At 40.8% G+C, this 14,355-nt stretch overlaps 5 non-coding genes across 5 annotated transcripts; all 5 read left to right on the top strand.

The window, feature by feature from the left end:
* Positions 1 to 1,203: 1,203 nt before the first annotated feature.
* Positions 1,204 to 1,275, top strand: TRNAC-GCA (transfer RNA cysteine (anticodon GCA)). The gene has a single exon. It is a non-coding gene; the product is annotated as a tRNA-Cys (tRNA).
* A 2,092-nt stretch (positions 1,276 to 3,367) lies between these two features.
* Positions 3,368 to 3,439, top strand: TRNAC-GCA (transfer RNA cysteine (anticodon GCA)). The gene has a single exon. It is a non-coding gene; the product is annotated as a tRNA-Cys (tRNA).
* Positions 3,440 to 7,693: 4,254 nt separating this feature from the next.
* On the top strand, positions 7,694 to 7,765 carry TRNAC-GCA (transfer RNA cysteine (anticodon GCA)). The gene has a single exon. It is a non-coding gene; the product is annotated as a tRNA-Cys (tRNA).
* Positions 7,766 to 9,857: 2,092 nt separating this feature from the next.
* Positions 9,858 to 9,929, top strand: TRNAC-GCA (transfer RNA cysteine (anticodon GCA)). The gene has a single exon. It is a non-coding gene; the product is annotated as a tRNA-Cys (tRNA).
* Positions 9,930 to 14,185: 4,256 nt separating this feature from the next.
* On the top strand, positions 14,186 to 14,257 carry TRNAC-GCA (transfer RNA cysteine (anticodon GCA)). Its single transcript has one exon. It is a non-coding gene; the product is annotated as a tRNA-Cys (tRNA).
* The last annotated feature ends 98 nt before the right edge of the window (positions 14,258 to 14,355 follow it).

The following is a 14,355-nucleotide window of genomic DNA, read 5'->3' as shown; positions in this document are numbered from 1 at the left end:
GTAATTAGTATGTAAGGTAACGTCGGCTAGACAAAACTGGACCCAAATGCTGGTACACTGTGACTGGCCTGTGTACTGTTTCCAGTGTGTTTCACTAGTATCACGCCAGCTTACCGTTACTAGAATGTACAGTAAGACTGGTCCAATATGTATACCATATCAAATTGTTTTACCATAAAACAAAGATATAGCATTGTTAAAGACATTACCACGTGAGGGACACAGAAATTGCATTTTAAAAGACATCTATGTGAACTTGCATCGATTAGAAGAGATAGTGACTGTGTGAGAGTTGTATGGTACTGCTAACCAAAGCACTGTTAAAAAGAAGTCTTTCCTCACTAGAGTTGTGTTCTGTCAATGTCTGAGGCAGTGGATTTTTCAATGAGCTAGGAGGCTTAGACTGGCTGAGTCACTGACAGCTTTGCACACTTACTGCAGAGAGTGAGCAGACGAGAGACTAAGACTGAAATTTAGGGCACAGAGTGATTGCAGAAGAGAGTAAGACTCACTCTCACTTCCAGCATGGTGAGTAGACAAGAGAGTAAGCTAGTCCCACAGCTGGAATCCCAGAGTAGGTATAACTCAGTGCTAGTCAGAGTCCATGGTATTATATGTGACGTCTGCACTCTACAGCCTGCTGCTCGCAGTAATAAGGTGTGTGTGAACGCATATTTCAGGAAAAGAGGATGTGTATAGCTCAGCAGTAAAGTATGTGACTGCAGATCAAGAGGTCCCCAGCTCAAGTCCTGCTTCCCACTTCTCCTTTTAAGGAACAAAAAAAAAATTCTCTGTTACTTTTTTCAATTTCTGGAGATTTCTTGAAAGTATGTCACAGAAAAACCACTAATTAAAAAGAGTTTTAGGTTTTATCTGCGTCCGTAAGAGGGTTGTGTGAAAGGACCAGCAGCCGGTCTCCATAGCAGTCCCTGTGACTAGTGAAGCAAGAGTAAGCTTGAGAGTGAATTGGCACCCTTGGCCTAGGACCTGCTGTCATGCTATGTATTTTGGTGTGAATAGTGAAGCATCAGGTGTGTTGAGTGTGTCCATCAGCTTGTAGCCAGGGGCATGAGTCAGGCTGTGTCCCAGACCCTGTGACTAATAAATCAGCAGGTGGTATAGAGAGCCTATAAAAGAGGAAGCCGTTCTGATGAGATCCACAGCAGCAGTTTCTAGTCCATCCACTTCCAGATAGTACAACAAGGGGGCATAGCTCAGTGGTAGAGCATTTGACTGCAAATCAAGAGGTCCCTGGTTCAAATCCGGTTGCCCCCTTAATACTTTAAAGAAGCTGTCAATTTCTTTCTGTATCGCTTTTTTCAATTCTTGGGGATTTTTTGAAAGTATGTCACACTAAAACGACTAATTAAGCAAAATAGCTCAAAGTTTTATGTGCATCCTTATGACTCTTGTTGAAAATTAACAGTTTTCACACTCACACCCAGTAACTGCACCATGGATCAATCTGGGTGCCCCCTTCACACATGAAAGAAGCTTTCAATTTCTTTCTATATCACTTTCTACAATTCTTGGGGATTTATTGAAAGTATTTCACACTAAAACGACTATTTAAACAAAATAGCTCAAAGTTTTATGTGCATCCTTAAGACTGTTGTGCGAAAATTAACAGTTTTCACACTCACGCCCAGTAACTGCACCATGGATCAATTCGAGTAAAACAAGAGTTCGTACATTGGCACACAGGGACAAATTGAAATTTGTGTACACAGCATGATACTGTGTACTTTAATACATCTTTCTACATTCTGTAGTGTGCAGCACACAGATAATGTTTTACGGCATGGATTTATTAACAAGCATTGCTTCTAATAATTGAGCATATAGCAGAAATTGCAGGTGCAAAGAAAAAATACATAGGTAAACAAATCACAAGTTTCTAAATTCCACTGTATTTACCACAGCACAGCTGATTTGTTGTGCTTTAAGAAACACTGTGTGCCTGTACAGCAGCAAAGATGTGAGTGTGTGGACACTGTATGCCCGTAATGCTTTCACAAATGTCCTTATACTGTAACAGAAGTCTCTGCAGTTTTAGAACTGAGTTTGGACAGTAGCATGTGTGCTTACTGATAGTAATATGTGTAAGAAACAAATGCCTGCATGCTGTTACTTGTGTCTTTCTCCAGTAGCACACCTATTTACTGTAATTAGTATGTAAGGTAACGTCGGCTAGACAAAACTGGACCCAAATGCTGGTACACTGTGACTGGCCTGTGTACTGTTTCCAGTGTGTTTCACTAGTATCACGCCAGCTTACCGTTACTAGAATGTACAGTAAGACTGGTCCAATATGTATACCATATCAAATTGTTTTACCATAAAACAAAGATATAGCATTGTTAAAGACATTACCACGTGAGGGACACAGAAATTGCATTTTAAAAGACATCTATGTGAACTTGCATCGATTAGAAGAGATAGTGACTGTGTGAGAGTTGTATGGTACTGCTAACCAAAGCACTGTTAAAAAGAAGTCTTTCCTCACTAGAGTTGTGTTCTGTCAATGTCTGAGGCAGTGGATTTTTAAATGAGCTAGGAGGCTTAGACTGGCTGAGTCACTGACAGCTTTGCACACTTACTGCAGAGAGTGAGCAGACGAGAGACTAAGACTGAAATTTAGGGCACAGAGTGATTGCAGAAGAGAGTAAGAGTCACTCTCACTTCCAGCATGGTGAGTAGACAAGAGAGTAAGCTAGTCCCACAGCTGGAATCCCAGAGTAGGTATAACTCAGTGCTAGTCAGAGTCCATGGTATTATATGTGACGTCTGCACTCTACAGCCTGCTGCTCGCAGTAATAAGGTGTGTGTGAAGGCATATTTCAGGAAAAGAGGATGTGTATAGCTCAGCAGTAAAGTATGTGACTGCAGATCAAGAGGTCCCCAGTTCAAGTCTTGCTTCCCACTTCTCCTTTTAAGGAACAAAAAAAAAATTCTCTGTTACTTATTTCAATTTCTGGAGATTTCTTGAAAGTATGTCACAGAAAAAACACTAATTAAAAAGAGTTTTAGGTTTTATCTGCGTCCGTAAGAGGGTTGTGTGAAAGGACCAGCAGCCGGTCTCCATAGCAGTCCCTGTGACTAGTGAAGCAAGAGTAAGCTTGAGAGTGAATTGGCACCCTTGGCCTAGGACCTGCTGTCATGCTATGTATTTTGGTGTGAATAGTGAAGCATCAGGTGTGTTGAGTGTGTCCATCAGCTTGTAGCCAGGGGCATGAGTCAGGCTGTGTCCCAGACCCTGTGACTAATAAATCAGCAGGTGGTATAGAGAGCCTATAAAAGAGGAAGCCGTTCTGATGAGATCCACAGCAGCAGTTTCTAGTCCATCCACTTTCAGATAGTACAACAAGGGGGTATAGCTCAGTGGTAGAGCGTTTGACTGCAGATCAAGAGGTCCCTGGTTCAAATCCGGGTGCCCCCTTAATACTTTAAAGAAGCTGTCAATTTCTTTCTGTATCGCTTTTTTCAATTCTTGGGGATTTTTTGAAAGTATGTCACACTAAAACGACTAATTAAGCAAAATAGCTCAAAGTTTTATGTGCATCCTTATGACTCTTGTTGAAAATTAACAGTTTTCACACTCACACCCAGTAACTGCACCATGGATCAATCTGGGTGCCCCCTTCACCCATGAAAGAAGCTTTCAATTTCTTTCTATATCACTTTCTACAATTCTTGGGGATTTATTGAAAGTATTTCACACTAAAACGACTATTTAAACAAAATAGCTCAAAGTTTTATGTGCATCCTTAAGACTGTTGTGCGAAAATTAACAGTTTTCACACTCACGCCCAGTAACTGCACCATGGATCAATTCGAGTAAAACAAGAGTTCGTACATTGGCACACAGGGACAAATTGAAATTTGTGTACACAGCATGATACTGTGTACTTTAATACATCTTTCTACATTCTGTAGTGTGCAGCACACAGATAATGTTTTACGGCATGGATTTATTAACAAGCATTGCTTCTAATAATTGAGCATATAGCAGAAATTGCAGGTGCAAAGAAAAAATACATAGGTAAACAAATCACAAGTTTCTAAATTCCACTGTATTTACCACAGCACAGCTGATTTGTTGTGCTTTAAGAAACACTGTGTGCCTGTACAGCAGCAAAGATGTGAGTGTGTGGACACTGTATGCCCGTAATGCTTTCACAAATGTCCTTATACTGTAACAGAAGTCTCTGCAGTTTTAGAACTGAGTTTGGACAGTAGCATGTGTGCTTACTGATAGTAATATGTGTAAGAAACAAATGCCTGCATGCTGTTACTTGTGTCTTTCTCCAGTAGCACACCTATTTACTGTAATTAGTATGTAAGGTAACGTCGGCTAGACAAAACTGGACCCAAATGCTGGTACACTATGACTGGCCTGTGTACTGTTTCCAGTGTGTTTCACTAGTATCACGCCAGCTTACCGTTACTAGAATGTACAGTAAGACTGGTCCAATATGTATACCATATCAAATTGTTTTACCATAAAACAAAGATATAGCATTGTTAAAGACATTACCACGTGAGGGACACAGAAATTGCATTTTAAAAGACATCTATGTGAACTTGCATCGATTAGAAGAGATAGTGACTGTGTGAGAGTTGTATGGTACTGCTAACCAAAGCACTGTTAAAAAGAAGTCTTTCCTCACTAGAGTTGTGTTCTGTCAATGTCTGAGGCAGTGGATTTTTAAATGAGCTAGGAGGCTTAGACTGGCTGAGTCACTGACAGCTTTGCACACTTACTGCAGAGAGTGAGCAGACGAGAGACTAAGACTGAAATTTAGGGCACAGAGTGATTGCAGAAGAGAGTAAGACTCACTCTCACTTCCAGCATGGTGAGTAGACAAGAGAGTACGCTAGTCCCACAGCTGGAATCCCAGAGTAGGTATAACTCAGTGCTAGTCAGAGTCCATGGTATTATATGTGACGTCTGCACTCTACAGCCTGCTGCTCGCAGTAATAAGGTGTGTGTGAAGGCATATTTCAGGAAAAGAGGATGTGTATAGCTCAGCAGTAAAGTATGTGACTGCAGATCAAGAGGTCCCCAGTTCAAGTCTTGCTTCCCACTTCTCCTTTTAAGGAACAAAAAAAATTCTCTGTTACTTATTTCAATTTCTGGAGATTTCTTGAAAGTATGTCACAGAAAAACCACTAATTAAAAAGAGTTTTAGGTTTTATCTGCGTCCGTAAGAGGGTTGTGTGAAAGGACCAGCAGCCGGTCTCCATAGCAGTCCCTGTGACTAGTGAAGCAAGAGTAAGCTTGAGAGTGAATTGGCACCCTTGGCCTAGGACCTGCTGTCATGCTATGTATTTTGGTGTGAATAGTGAAGCATCAGGTGTGTTGAGTGTGTCCATCAGCTTGTAGCCAGGGGCATGAGTCAGGCTGTGTCCCAGACCCTGTGACTAATAAATCAGCAGGTGGTATAGAGAGCCTATAAAAGAGGAAGCCGTTCTGATGAGATCCACAGCAGCAGTTTCTAGTCCATCCACTTCCAGATAGTACAACAAGGCGGTATAGCTCCGTGGTAGAGCATTTGACTGTAGGTCAAGAGGTCCCTGGTTCAAATCCGGGTGCCCCCTTAATACTTTAAAGAAGCTGTCAATTTCTTTCTGTATCGCTTTTTTCAATTCTTGGGGATTTTTTGAAAGTATGTCACACTAAAACGACTAATTAAGCAAAATAGCTCAAAGTTTTATGTGCATCCTTATGACTCTTGTTGAAAATTAACAGTTTTCACACTCACACCCAGTAACTGCACCATGGATCAATCTGGGTGCCCTCTTCACACATGAAAGAAGCTTTCAATTTCTTTCTATATCACTTTCTACAATTCTTGGGGATTTATTGAAAGTATTTCACACTAAAACGACTATTTAAACAAAATAGCTCAAAGTTTTATGTGCATCCTTAAGACTGTTGTGCGAAAATTAACAGTTTTCACACTCACGCCCAGTAACTGCACCATGGATCAATTCGAGTAAAACAAGAGTTCGTACATTGGCACACAGGGACAAATTGAAATTTGTGTACACAGCATGATACTGTGTACTTTAATACATCTTATAACATTCTGTAGTGTGCAGCACACAGATAATGTTTTACGGCATGGATTTATTAACAAGCATTGCTTCTAATAATTGAGCATATAGCAGAAATTGCAGGTGCAAAGAAAAAATACATAGGTAAACAAATCACAAGTTTCTAAATTCCACTGTATTTACCACAGCACAGCTGATTTGTTGTGCTTTAAGAAACACTGTGTGCCTGTACAGCAGCAAAGATGTGAGTGTGTGGACACTGTATGCCCGTAATGCTTTCACAAATGTCCTTATTCTGTAACAGAAGTCTCTGCAGTTTTAGAACTGAGTTTGGACAGTAGCATGTGTGCTTACTGATAGTAATATGTGTAAGAAACAAATGCCTGCATGCTGTTACTTGTGTCTTTCTCCAGTAGCACACCTATTTACTGTAATTAGTATGTAAGGTAACGTCGGCTAGACAAAACTGGACCCAAATGCTGGTACACTATGACTGGCCTGTGTACTGTTTCCAGTGTGTTTCACTAGTATCACGCCAGCTTACCGTTACTAGAATGTACAGTAAGACTGGTCCAATATGTATACCATATCAAATTGTTTTACCATAAAACAAAGATATAGCATTGTTAAAGACATTACCACGTGAGGGACACAGAAATTGCATTTTAAAAGACATCTATGTGAACTTGCATCGATTAGAAGAGATAGTGACTGTGTGAGAGTTGTATGGTACTGCTAACCAAAGCACTGTTAAAAAGAAGTCTTTCCTCACTAGAGTTGTGTTCTGTCAATGTCTGAGGCAGTGTATTTTTAAATGAGCTAGGAGGCTTAGACTGGCTGAGTCACTGACAGCTTTGCACACTTACTGCAGAGAGTGAGCAGACGAGAGACTAAGACTGAAATTTATGGCACAGAGTGATTGCAGAAGAGAGTAAGACTCACTCTCACTTCCAGCATGGTGAGTAGACAAGAGAGTAAGCTAGTCCCACAGCTGGAATCCCAGAGTAGGTATAACTCAGTGCTAGTCAGAGTCCATGGTATTATATGTGACGTCTGCACTCTACAGCCTGCTGCTCGCAGTAATAAGGTGTGTGTGAAGGCATATTTCAGGAAAAGAGGGTGTGTATAGCTCAGCAGTAAAGCATGTGACTGCAGATCAAGAGGTCCCCAGTTCAAGTCTTGCTTCCCACTTCTCCTTTTAAGGAACAAAAAAATAATTCTCTGTTACTTATTTCAATTTCTGGAGATTTCTTGAAAGTATGTCAGAGAAAAACCACTAATTAAAAAGAGTTTTAGGTTTTATCTGCGTCCGTAAGAGGGTAGTGTGAAAGGACCAGCAGCCGGTCTCCATAGCAGTCCCTGTGACTAGTGAAGCAAGAGTAAGCTTGAGAGTGAATTGGCACCCTTGGCCAAGGACCTGCTGTCATGCTATGTATTTTGGTGTGAATAGTGAAGCATCAGGTGTGTTGAGTGTGTCCATCAGCTTGTAGCCAGGGGCATGAGTCAGGCTGTGTCCCAGACCCTGTGACTAATAAATCAGCAGGTGGTATAGAGAGCCTATAAAAGAGGAAGCCGTTCTGATGAGATCCACAGCAGCAGTTTCTAGTCCATCCACTTCCAGATAGTACAACAAGGGGGTATAGCTCAGTGGTAGAGCATTTGACTGCAGGTCAAGAGGTCCCTGGTTCAAATCCGGGTGCCCCCTTAATACTTTAAAGAAGCTGTCAATTTCTTTCTGTATCGCTTTTTTAAATTCTTGGTGATTTTTTGAAAGTATGTCACACTAAAACGACTAATTAAGCAAAATAGCTCAAAGTTTTATGTGCATCCTTATGACTCTTGTTGAAAATTAACAGTTTTCACACTCACACCCAGTAACTGCACCATGGATCAATCTGGGTGCCCCCTTCACACATGAAAGAAGCTTTCAATTTCTTTCTATATCACTTTCTACAATTCTTGGGGATTTATTGAAAGTATTTCACACTAAAACGACTATTTAAACAAAATAGCTCAAAGTTTTATGTGCATCCTTAAGACTGTTGTGTTAAAATTAACAGTTTTCACACTCACGCCCAGTAACTGCACCATGGATCAATTCGAGTAAAACAAGAGTTCGTACATTGGCACACAGGGACAAATTGAAATTTGTGTACACAGCATGATACTGTGTACTTTAATACATCTTATAACATTCTGTAGTGTGCAGCACACAGATAATGTTTTACGGCATGGATTTATTAACAAGCATTGCTTCTAATAATTGAGCATATAGCAGAAATTGCAGGTGCAAAGAAAAAATACATAGGTAAACAAATCACAAGTTTCTAAATTCCACTGTATTTACCACAGCACAGCTGATTTGTTGTGCTTTAAGAAACACTGTGTGCCTGTACAGCAGCAAAGATGTGAGTGTGTGGACACTGTATGCCCGTAATGCTTTCACAAATGTCCTTATACTGTAACAGAAGTCTCTGCAGTTTTAGAACTGAGTTTGGACAGTAGCATGTGTGCTTACTGATAGTAATATGTGTAAGAAACAAATGCCTGCATGCTGTTACTTGTGTCTTTCTCCAGTAGCACACCTATTTACTGTAATTAGTATGTAAGGTAACGTCGGCTAGACAAAACTGGACCCAAATGCTGGTACACTGTGACTGGCCTGTGTACTGTTTCCAGTGTGTTTCACTAGTATCACGCCAGCTTACCGTTACTAGAATGTACAGTAAGACTGGTCCAATATGTATACCATATCAAATTGTTTCACCATAAAACAAAGATATAGCATTGTTAAAGACATTACCACGTGAGGGACACAGAAATTGCATTTTAAAAGACATCTATGTGAACTTGCATCGATTAGAAGAGATAGTGACTGTGTGAGAGTTGTATGGTACTGCTAACCAAAGCACTGTTAAAAAGAAGTCTTTCCTCACTAGAGTTGTGTTCTGTCAATGTCTGAGGCAGTGGATTTTTAAATGAGCTAGGAGGCTTAGACTGGCTGAGTCACTGACAGCTTTGCACACTTACTGCAGAGAGTGAGCAGACGAGAGACTAAGACTGAAATTTAGGGCACAGAGTGATTGCAGAAGAGAGTAAGACTCACTCTCACTTCCAGCATGGTGAGTAGACAAGAGAGTAAGCTAGTCCCACAGCTGGAATCCCAGAGTAGGTATAACTCAGTGCTAGTCAGAGTCCATGGTATTATATGTGACGTCTGTACTCTACAGCCTGCTGCTCGCAGTAATAAGGTGTGTGTGAAGGCATATTTCAGGAAAAGAGGATGTGTATAGCTCAGCAGTAAAGTATGTGACTGCAGATCAAGAGGTCCCCAGTTCAAGTCTTGCTTCCCACTTCTCCTTTTAAGGAACAAAAAAAAAATTCCCTGTTACTTATTTCAATTTCTGGAGATTTCTTGAAAGTATGTCACAGAAAAACCACTAATTAAAAAGAGTTTTAGGTTTTATCTGCGTCCGTAAGAGGGTTGTGTGAAAGGACCAGCAGCCGGTCTCCATAGCAGTCCCTGTGACTAGTGAAGCAAGAGTAAGCTTGAGAGTGAATTGGCACCCTTGGCCTAGGACCTGCTGTCATGCTATGTATTTTGGTGTGAATAGTGAAGCAACAGGTGTGTTGAGTGTGTCCATCAGCTTGTAGCCAGGGGCATGAGTCAGGCTGTGTCCCAGGCCCTGTGACTAATAAATCAGCAGGTGGTATAGAGAGCCTATAAAAGAGGAAGCCGTTCTGATGAGATCCACAGCAGCAGTTTCTAGTCCATCCACTTCCAGATAGTACAACAAGGGGGTATAGCTCAGTGGTAGAGCATTTGATTGCAGATCAAGAGGTCCCTGATTCAAATCCGGGTGCCCCCTTAATACTTTAAAGAAGCTGTCAATTTCTTTCTGTATCGCTTTTTTCAATTCTTGGGGATTTTTTGAAAGTATGTCACACTAAAACGACTAATTAAGCAAAATAGCTCAAAGTTTTATGTGCATCCTTATGACTCTTGTTGAAAATTAACAGTTTTCACACTCACACCCAGTAACTGCACCATGGATCAATCTGGGTGCCCCCTTCACACATGAAAGAAGCTTTCAATTTCTTTCTATATCACTTTCTACAATTCTTGGGGATTTATTGAAAGTATTTCACACTAAAACGACTATTTAAACAAAATAGCTCAAAGTTTTATGTGCATCCTTAAGACTGTTGTGCGAAAATTAACAGTTTTCACACTCACGCCCAGTAACTGCACCATGGATCAATTCGAGTAAAACAAGAGTTCGTACATTGGCACACAGGGACAAATTGAAATTTGTGTACACAGCATGATACTGTGTACTTTAATACATCTTTCTACATTCTGTAGTGTGCAGCACACAGATAATGTTTTACGGCATGGATTTATTAACAAGCATTGCTTCTAATAATTGAGCATATAGCAGAAATTGCAGGTGCAAAGAAAAAATACATAGGTAAACAAATCACAAGTTTCTAAATTCCACTGTATTTACCACAGCACAGCTGATTTGTTGTGCTTTAAGAAACACTGTGTGCCTGTACAGCAGCAAAGATGTGAGTGTGTGGACACTGTATGCCCGTAATGCTTTCACAAATGTCCTTATACTGTAACAGAAGTCTCTGCAGTTTTAGAACTGAGTTTGGACAGTAGCATGTGTGCTTACTGATAGTAATATGTGTAAGAAACAAATGCCTGCATGCTGTTACTTGTGTCTTTCTCCAGTAGCACACCTATTTACTGTAATTAGTATGTAAGGTAACGTCGGCTAGACAAAACTGGACCCAAATGCTGGTACACTATGACTGGCCTGTGTACTGTTTCCAGTGTGTTTCACTAGTATCACGCCAGCTTACCGTTACTAGAATGTACAGTAAGACTGGTCCAATATGTATACCATATCAAATTGTTTTACCATAAAACAAAGATATAGCATTGTTAAAGACATTACCACGTGAGGGACACAGAAATTGCATTTTAAAAGACATCTATGTGAACTTGCATCGATTAGAAGAGATAGTGACTGTGTGAGAGTTGTATGGTACTGCTAACCAAAGCACTGTTAAAAATAAGTCTTTCCTCACTAGAGTTGTGTTCTGTCAATGTCTGAGGCAGTGGATTTTTAAATGAGCTAGGAGGCTTAGACTGGCTGAGTCACTGACAGCTTTGCACACTTACTGCAGAGAGTGAGCAGACGAGAGACTAAGACTGAAATTTAGGGCACAGAGTGATTGCAGAAGAGAGTAAGACTCACTCTCACTTCCAGCATGGTGAGTAGACAAGAGAGTAAGCTAGTCCCACAGCTGGAATCCCAGAGTAGGTATAACTCAGTGCTAGTCAGAGTCCATGGTATTATATGTGACGTCTGCACTCTACAGCCTGCTGCTCGCAGTAATAAGGTGTGTGTGAAGGCATATTTCAGGAAAAGAGGATGTGTATAGCTCAGCAGTAAAGTATGTGACTGCAGATCAAGAGGTCCCCAGTTCAAGTCTTGCTTCCCACTTCTCCTTTTAAGGAACAAAAAAAAAATTCTCTGTTACTAATTTCAATTTCTGGAGATTTCTTGAAAGTATGTCACAGAAAAACCACTAATTAAAAAGAGTTTTAGGTTTTATCTGCATCCGTAAGAGGGTTGTGTGAAAGGACCAGCAGCCGGTCTCCATAGCAGTCCCTGTGACTAGTGAAGCAAGAGTAAGCTTGAGAGTGAATTGGCACCCTTGGCCTAGGACCTGCTGTCATGCTATGTATTTTGGTGTGAATAGTGAAGCATCAGGTGTGTTGAGTGTGTCCATCAGCTTGTAGCCAGGGGCATGAGTCAGGCTGTGTCCCAGACCCTGTGACTAATAAATCAGCAGGTGGTATAGAGAGCCTATAAAAGAGGAAGCCGTTCTGATGAGATCCACAGCAGCAGTTTCTAGTCCATCCACTTCCAGATAGAACAACAAGGGGGTATAGCTCAGTGGTAGAGCATTTGACTGTAGGTCAAGAGGTCCCAGGTTCAAATCCGGGTGCCCCCTTAATACTTTAAAGAAGCTGTCAATTTCTTTCTGTATCGCTTTTTTCAATTCTTGGGGATTTTTTGAAAGTATGTCACACTAAAACGACTAATTAAGCAAAATAGCTCAAAGTTTTATGTGCATCCTTATGACTCTTGTTGAAAATTAACAGTTTTCACACTCACACCCAGTAACTGCACCATGGATCAATCTGGGTGCCCCCTTCACACATGAAAGAAGCTTTCAATTTCTTTCTATATCACTTTCTACAATTCTTGGGGATTTATTGAAAGTATTTCACACTAAAACGACTATTTAAACAAAATAGCTCAAAGTTTTATGTGCATCCTTAAGACTGTTGTGCGAAAATTAACAGTTTTCACACTCACGCCCAGTAACTGCACCATGGATCAATTCGAGTAAAACAAGAGTTCGTACATTGGCACACAGGGACAAATTGAAATTTGTGTACACAGTATGATACTGTGTACTTTAATACATCTTTCTACATTCTGTAGTGTGCAGCACACAGATAATGTTTTACGGCATGGATTTATTAACAAGAATTGCTTCTAATAATTGAGCATATAGCAGAAATTGCAGGTGCAAAGAAAAAATACATAGGTAAACAAATCACGAGTTTCTAAATTCCACTGTATTTACCACAGCACAGCTGATTTGTTGTGCTTTAAGAAACACTGTGTGCCTGTACAGCAGCAAAGATGTGAGTGTGTGGACACTGTATGCCCGTAATGCTTTCACAAATGTCCTTATACTGTAACAGAAGTCTCTGCAGTTTTAGAACTGAGTTTGGACAGTAGCATGTGTGCTTACTGATAGTAATATGTGTAAGAAACAAATGCCTGCATGCTGTTACTTGTGTCTTTCTCCAGTAGCACACCTATTTACTGTAATTAGTATGTAAGGTAACGTCGGCTAGACAAAACTGGACCCAAATGCTGGTACACTGTGACTGGCCTGTGTACTGTTTCCAGTGTGTTTCACTAGTATCACGCCAGCTTACCGTTACTAGAATGTACAGTAAGACTGGTCCAATATGTATACCATATCAAATTGTTTTACCATAAAACAAAGATATAGCATTGTTAAAGACATTACCACGTGAGGGACACAGAAATTGCATTTTAAAAGACATCTATGTGAACTTGCATCGATTAGAAGAGATAGTGACTGTGTGAGAGTTGTATGGTACTGCTAACCAAAGCACTGTTAAAAAGAAGTCTTTCCTCACTAGAGTTGTGTTCTGTCAATGTCTGAGGCAGTGGATTTTTAAATGAGCTAGGAGGCTTAGACTGGCTGAGTCACTGACAGCTTTGCACACTTACTGCAGAGAGTGAGCAGACGAGAGACTAAGACTGAAATTTAGGGCACAGAGTGATTGCAGAAGAGAGTAAGACTCACTCTCACTTCCAGCATGGTGAGTAGACAAGAGAGTAAGCTAGTCCCACAGCTGGAATCCCAGAGTAGGTATAACTCAGTGCTAGTCAGAGTCCATGGTATTATATGTGACGTCTGCACTCTACAGCCTGCTGCTCGCAGTAATAAGGTGTGTGTGAAGGCATATTTCAGGAAAAGAGGATGTGTATAGCTCAGCAGTAAAGTATGTGACTGCAGATCAAGAGGTCCCCAGTTCAAGTCTTGCTTCCCACTTCTCCTTTTAAGGAACAAAAAAAAAATTCTCTGTTACTTATTTCAATTTCTGGAGATTTCTTGAAAGTATGTCACAGAAAAACCACTAATTAAAAAGAGTTTTAAGTTTTATCTGCGTCCGTAAGAGGGTTGTGTGAAAGGACCAGCAGCTGGTCTCCATAGCAGTCCCTGTGACTAGTGAAGCAAGAGTAAGCTTGAGAGTGAATTGGCACCCTTGGCCTAGGACCTGCTGTCATGCTATGTATTTTGGTGTGAATAGTGAAGCATCAGGTGTGTTGAGTGTGTCCATCAGCTTGTAGCCAGGGGCATGAGTCAGGCTGTGTCCCAGACCCTGTGACTAATAAATCAGCAGGTGGTATAGAGAGCCTATAAAAGAGGAAGCCGTTCTGATGAGATCCACAGCAGAAGTGTCTAGTCCATCCACTTCCAGATAGTACAACAAGGGGGTATAGCTCAGTGGTAGAGTGTTTGACTGCAGATCAAGAGGTCCCTGGTTCAAATCCGGGTGCCCCCTTCATACTTTAAAGAAGCTGTCAATTTCTTTCTGTATCGCTTTTTTCAATTCTTGGGGATTTTTTGAAAGTATGTCACACTAAAACGACTAATTAAGCA

This window comes from Pleurodeles waltl, chromosome 4_1 (genome assembly GCF_031143425.1).
Source record: "Pleurodeles waltl isolate 20211129_DDA chromosome 4_1, aPleWal1.hap1.20221129, whole genome shotgun sequence".
Lineage (NCBI taxonomy): Eukaryota > Metazoa > Chordata > Amphibia > Caudata > Salamandridae > Pleurodeles > Pleurodeles waltl.
Note: the sequence above shows the minus strand (reverse complement) of the source record. Positions and strands in the feature narration are given on the sequence as shown.